We start from the raw sequence: 6,091 nt of genomic DNA on the forward strand, positions 1-6,091 counted from the left end.
CACGAGGTGAGACCTTGCATGGAACCCCAGGCCGAGGGAGATTGACAGTTCTTTTGTGTTTCTTCCATTTGCGAATAATCGCACCAATTGTTGTCACCTTCTCACCAAGCTGCTTGGCAATGGTCTTGTAGCCCATTCCAGCCTTGTGTAGGTCTACAATCTTGTCCCTGACATTCTTGGAGAGCTCTTTGGTCTTGGCCATGGTGGAGAGTTTGCAATCTGATTGATTGATTGCTTCTGTCGACAGGTGTCTTTTATACAAGTAACAAGCTGAGATTAGGAGCACTTCCTTTAAGAGTGTGCTCCTAATCTCAGCTCGTTACCTGTATAAAAGACACCTGGGAGCCAGAAATCTTTCTGATTGAGAGGGGGTCAAATACTTATTTCCCTCATGAAAATGCAAATCAATTTATAACATTTTTGACATGCGTTTTTCTGAATATTGTTGTTGTTGTTATTGTCTCTCACTGTTCAAATAAACCTACCATTAAAATTATAGACTGATAATTTCTTTGGCAGTGGGCAAAACGTACAAAATCAGCAGGGGATCAAATACTTTTTTCCCTCACTGTATCCACAGATTTTCCAGTAGCAAAGAAAAGCTCCTATCTGCGCCATTAAGCGTGGTGGAGCACGTTACTGAACAGCGCAGACAAAATCTGCAGAGTGAAAAATGTCGTCACTGCGACTAAAATCGAAATAAAGTTGATCAAACACCGAGCATGACGTATAGTAGTCAAGGAATAAAAAACTGAAAAGTAGAAAATCACGGGCTACAGTGCTGAGAAAATAACGTCTTGGGGTGTGCCACCAGGAGGCGCCTTTTATAGGACAAACGTGACGGCGTCTTGGATGATTAACATGCGACTCACGCTAGATGCGTGCCATCATTGTAACTTTCGAACAAAAAATTCCGGTAAGGGGCCGTCCTTAAATGACGTCACGCAATTTTGGACGATTTTTGACCCCCACCCCCCCTCGTCACACGGCGTCACAAAAAGTCAGACCCCCCCCCTCAAATATTCAGTTTCAGTTTATTTATTTTGGTATATCCCTGTGAGCCATTCGGCTCTTGAATCGGGTGCAACCACAACAAACAAAAACACAAACAAGAAAACATCTTAAAGTGACTATGTGACTGTGCAGACAGAAAATCCATGAAAAAAAACATGCAAAATATTCCTGATATAGCACCGTACACCAACGCTGTGTGCAAAAGATCCCAGTGGGATGCAAGTCAAACAACAACAACCACAAGAAAACTTAGATTAAGGCCGTCAGTCTAACTCTGTACTACAACAAAACAAACATGTCCAAAACAAAAAACGTTTTCGAAATCACCAAAAAATAAAGCCATAATTGCAACGTAACAGTGATCATAGGGACTGTGACCGAATTTTTACAATAAACTACATAAATAACACGTAACACCAAATCCTAGAGCCATAGCTGGCTGCATGAGTTACTCCACAACAACAGAAGCATCAGTCGGACTTGAGATCATTGACAAGATCCTCCCGTGTAGTTCTGGGCTGATTCCTCACCGTTCTCATGATCATTGCAACTCCAAGAGGTGAGATCTTGCATGGAGCCCCAGGCCGAGGGAGTTTGACAGTTCTTTTGTGTTTCTTCCATTTGCGAATAATCACACCAACTGTTGTCACCTTCTCACCAAGCTGCTTGGCAATGGTCTTGTAGCCCATTCCAGCCTTGTGTAGGTCTACATTCTTGTCCCTGACATCCTTGGAGAGCTCTTTGGTCTTGGCCATGGTGGAGAGTTTGGAATCTGATTGATTGATTGCTTCTGTGGACAGGTGTCTTTTATACAGGTAACGAGCTGAGATTAGGAGCACACTCTTAAAGGGAGTGCTCCTAATCTCAGCTTGTTACCTGTATAAAAGACACCTGGGAGCCAGACATCTTTCTGATTGAGAGGGGGTCAAATACTTATTTAACCTCATTAAAATACTAATCAATTTATAACATTTTTGACATGCGTTTTTCTGAATTTTGTTGTTGTTATTCTGTCTCTCACTGTTCAAATAAACCTACCATTAAAATTATAGACTGATCATTTCTTTGTCAGTGGGCAAACGTACAAAATCAGCAGGGGATCAAATACTTTTTTCCCTCACTGTACAGCACCTTGCATTTCCAACAACGCGCGCACTACCACTGCTAACTACTTCAAACTCCACACAGACACCTCGCAATACACGTCACGTGATTTTGAGGTTAGTAAGGTCTTCCAATTACCGCCCACCTCGGACACAATACACATTCATAAACTACACGGCCTCCTATCTTTCAAACGTTTGTTTTTGAACCAACCAATTACCAGATTTTGTGGGTCACACGAGCCCCTCCCACGGACATGGCTGATGAAACTGATTTCGCATGGATTAATAGCAGCGGATTAAAGATGCAGTTTTAGATTTGTGTTTTCCACTCAATGTGTCTTGTTCAGACGCACTGAGTGGACGTCGTCCGTTCCTCGTTTAAATCAGCGAAGAAGAGGAAAGCAGCGGCGAGTTAGCGGTGCGGGTTGACGGTTTGGGATTCATACTCTTTGGTTCTATTCGGTAAAGTCACGCACCACTCCCAGGCCGCCGAGTCTTTGACGGCGCCATTTGTGGCATCGGGTGGCACCATCGTCCACGTGGCCCGGTGCTGATTCGGTCGATGGGCCGTCAGTGGCGGGCCTGGGGAGGTTTCAACCGGGGAGGTCCGACCGTAGGGTTCTGTGTAAGAACCCTATATACAGGGTGCTTCAAAAGAATGTTAACACTTCGAAGGGACTATCGTTTAAAATGGAAAAAAGAACGGATTATACGGATTACATACTGTAACATGACAACAAATGTGATGTTAATAGCTTCAAACATTCTCCACTTGTTCGCCATCGTTGTCAACGCGCGCCTTGGCATCTTCTCCTGCTGGTCTCCAGAGCCTGGAGGCAGCAGCAAATTTCTCGTGGCGTTGTTGCTAATTCTCGGAAGTGTTAACATTTTTTTGAAGCACCCCGCATATACGGCTGCTAACAATCACACACAATGACCATCTTTTAGCCTGCATTAAGAGGGTCACCATCTCCCGACGAAGGACCATACAAGCGTTCGTTTGGGCCCCCTTGTCCGAAACGCGTGGAGCGAAAACTTTTTACCGTCTGTTTTTTCCTCCCTCCTCACCTCCGCTATGGCGTTCACCCTCTGCAGAAGGCGTCTTGGTGCTGATATTTTCATCGACTGCGAAGAATATCACAGAGGTGGGTGGTGGTGGTGGTGGTGGTAGTGTCACGTCGGCTCGCGTGTGAGACAATGCAAATGGGTGACGGCACAACAACAAAGGTGAGTGTAAATATCCACGCAGCGATATCTGTGCATTCCGCTTCTTCGCCTTGTATCATTGAGGCTTAAAGGTCGTGATCTGAACGTGGCTCTTTCACTCCAGCGCTGTCCTACCAGACAGTCTCGTCCCTTCACCTGATGAAGGCCGCTTGTGTTGTGGCCGAAACGTCGTGAGAATATTATTGTGTTATTTTATTTTATCAATTTATTATTTTATTCTCATTCTACGTGACTTTACCGAAAGAACCAAAGAAGAGAAAAGAAGATTATTATTTCCGTTGGCCGATCTCGGTCACTCCACGATTAATGGTGTTTACCGCTGGCGTGCAGAGGACAACCACGGAATGGTCCTCCTCGATCGATGAACTCTAGAATAATGATGGGCTGAGTTGACCCCCCCTCCCCGCCCTGGCTGAGATTTGAATTGAGGCAACTTTTTGCGCGTGAGTCAAGTTCGCTCTGACAAACAGCGCTACCGGACTGTGCGCACGCTCCACGTCAATCTGCCCCTCTCACCCAACACTGGACTGTTGTGCGGCTTCCAGCGGTCTGCACAGAGAGAGCGTCTCTCCACGTTCCACGACCGTGTAGGGGTTTTCACGGCCGTGCTCTGCCTCGCTTTTTCCTACATCGTCCGAGGGGCCGTCCATAAATGACGTCACGCACCTAGGGGGGGGGCGGGGTCAGACATTTGTGACGATGTGTGACGAGGGGGGGGGGGGGGAGAAATGTGACGTTACATCAAAATGCACAACTTTAAATAAATGTAGACAACACGTTCTACTTCATTAAATATACTTTTTTTTAAATATATAAATGTTTTCTCCTACAACATCAGAATGCAGCGCCACATTAAATACGCACTACAATGACAACAATAGTTAAAAGCGATTTGAAGCAAGTTTTATTTTTGGGTGGGGGGGGGGCAGAGCTTTGTGACGTCATATTTAAGGGGGGGGGTCTGACTTTTTGTGACGCCGTGTGACGAGGGGGGGGAGGGGTCAAAAATCGTCCCAAAATCGCGTGATGTCATTTATGGACGGCCCCCAACGAGCGCGAAGCATTGCGTGAGATACGCCGGTGTCAAAGGGCGCCACGGTGTCTGAACAATACGTGATTAAATCTTGATTTGAAGCTTTCGTGACTGCAGGAATCCATACCCTTTGGTTTTTTGCGGTAAAGTCACGCGGGTAGGGAAATAAAATAACAACAATTCATTTGTTTTATTTTATTTCTACCGAAAGAACCAAAGAGTTTGAATACGTGATTCATATTACGAATGCGTTTCTGGGTTGTGCCACGTGATTATTGGCATGATGTGTCAGCACGTGGAGTGAAACGTCGAACATCGTGACAACGACGAGTTCATAACTTAGGATTCTGGCTGCTCAAACCACTAACCTATATCGCGTAAATGCATATTCGGCGTGTATATATCCGATTGCAAAGTACGAATGATGTAGTCTGGGCAAATTAATAATATATTGCTCATGATCTGTCACTCATGCTTTAGGTTTACACGGGATAATTGGCTTATTTTGAGCCCTGCTTAATATAAAAACCACTTTCACACTCAACAAAGATCCCTTCTCCCCACTGTAGCTTTAGAGGCCGCAGGCAAAGAGTGTCATTAGCGAGAACCTAACAAAACCGGCACGTCGCAAACGGGGCTTACGCGGCCACAATCGTACCTCGCTACTATTGTTGCCCCAGGACACTCAAATACACCTAATGTTTTTGAGGCTAAGTTGATCTAGGTGGTGCCCAGGACAACCTCCACCGTTGTGGATGGCCAAAGGATTCTCACCCAGGCAGCTGGATTGTGAGGCAGTACCACGAATGATGGCACAACCCCCTCCACTCTTACAAACAGACAACAAAAACAACAGCCTTGTTGTGTTGGTGATGTCACCACAACACTGTGAGGCAGTCACGTGAAGCGCACAAGGCTTACTTGCAGCAGGTCACGGGACAGACCCAAGAGTTATGGCCGAATTGACCGAGATGACTGACAGATGCACCGCCTATGCGCCTCACTGTGCCAACCCGCTGCAATTTATCCGTCCGGAACTCTGCTCATTAGCGCTGGAGGGAGACTGCCTCCAACTGGCCTTGAAGAGTCTCCTCCAAAAAGGCCGTTGATACCAGTCATCGGTAAGTGCACTAAGTCTCGTGTCCTCCTGTACCATCCACAGTCCATATCCCTTAGCCCGTGCTTGCCCGAGATAATTAACCCTGGCCAAATAGAAAGTTCGCATGCAGTGGCTGGGCACACGGGCCACGTGACCTTGCAAACTACCACCTCAGGGGCCCTTCATGATTTACGTCCACTCATCACTACCGAAGTCAGCAATACCCTTTTCCCTGCATGATACTCTGTCCTCGTGCCACAAACTATTGTTCGATCTTCATAAAGTAAACTCAAGAAGCTCCAACGGGTGCAAAAGTCATCTTGGCCACAACGTCCTCGGCGTCCGTCACCCTCGGCTAGATTCCCTCTCACCCACCGCTCCACCGGCTTCGCCATCGTTATCAGCAGGGTCAGCGCTACAAGATCATCCGCCTGTGCCACCGCGACTCTACTTTGGGTTTTGTTCGCCGTACCTTCGCTCCCGTCACCCATACAGCTCAATGGTCGAACTCTCTGTGGCACGACCCACAAGGTCCTCTCCAGGACCAGGAGTGCCACTGCCGAGCGTGGCTTCTCAGTGACAGCGCCCACCACTGAAAAGTCATCCACAATA

Source organism: Petromyzon marinus, chromosome 17 (genome assembly GCF_048934315.1).
Source record: "Petromyzon marinus isolate PM22_M1 ecotype Great Lakes invasive population chromosome 17, UKy_Petmar_22M1.pri1.0, whole genome shotgun sequence".
Classification (NCBI taxonomy): Eukaryota; Metazoa; Chordata; class Hyperoartia; order Petromyzontiformes; family Petromyzontidae; genus Petromyzon; species Petromyzon marinus.